Here is a 1,085-nt window from a genome sequence, read left to right as displayed (position 1 = left end):
CAGATAAAGCTAATTGCTGTGAGATTCTTGGGAGCTTTGACAGCACTCCTTTGAATTTGGTGATGAAAACTCGAAGTGATTCATTAGATCCTTGCGTTAAGTTCCAAAGATCGGCATCCGAAACGCTTTTATCCATAAGGATGGAGTATTGTTTTAAGAATACGGCTGATAGTTCGTCGAAATTGCTGATTGAACCCGGCTCTAATTGGGTGAACCACATTAGAGCTTGGCCACATAGATTCTCCGAAAACAGCTTGCAATAGCCTGCGTCCTCATCAGCTTCATCCAATTCGACTCTTCCTGCAGCGATCAGAAAAGCTGCGAGATAGTTTTTTGGATCCTCCAATCCGCTGTAAGGGTCCAATTTGAGTTTTCGGGAATCTTTGATCCTCAAACTCGCAATTCGCGAGATGAAAGGTGTTCGCCTAGCTTCTTCAATGACTCGATTGATATCTGGCTCTGAACTTGTAGCTTGATGAAATTTTGATTTCATTTCTTTTAATTCCTGGCTAACCTTCCTCATGGTCTCGAACTGGTCGAGGTTCTCCTGCTCATACTGAGCTGCAAGTTGTTCTTCATCTCTGAGCTGTGTCTCTTCTTCCAATGTCTGAGCCACGTTATTAGTAGCACCAGGAGTTGTTTGTCCGCTGGTTTCATTTCGTGCAGCGGAACTTGGCGAGTTGAATATCCCTCTTCGGATTCCCACAAGGTTTCCTGCACTTAAAGAGCGAACACGAGTTTGTATAGTATTGACGTTTTGACTAAGAGATACCCGGGATGTTTGCAACGTGTCGACGGCTTTTTCCACATCTGAGAACTTTTGTGATATGTCCGACATGGTTTGCTGCATCGCTTTGAGGGTTTCAGCCAATGATGTCTCAACGGTGTCTCCTCCGGACATTGTTGCTTATCTCGGAAGTGTGATAAAGGAAAAACCTAACTACTCAAGAATCCTAATCTCTCCCCACAGGCGGCGCCAAAATGTGGATGTCGGATTCACATTTTCAAGTATTTTGTTAAGTAGGAAAGATTATTCTTGAGAGACAAAAAATGTATATGTAAAAGTTTCTAAATGCTACGAAAAT

The sequence above is a fragment of the Arabidopsis lyrata genome (genome assembly GCF_000004255.2).
Source record: "Arabidopsis lyrata subsp. lyrata unplaced genomic scaffold ARALYscaffold_1, whole genome shotgun sequence".
NCBI lineage: Eukaryota > Viridiplantae > Streptophyta > Magnoliopsida > Brassicales > Brassicaceae > Arabidopsis > Arabidopsis lyrata.
The sequence above is the reverse complement of the archived record's forward strand: the minus strand, read 5'-3'. Positions refer to the sequence as shown.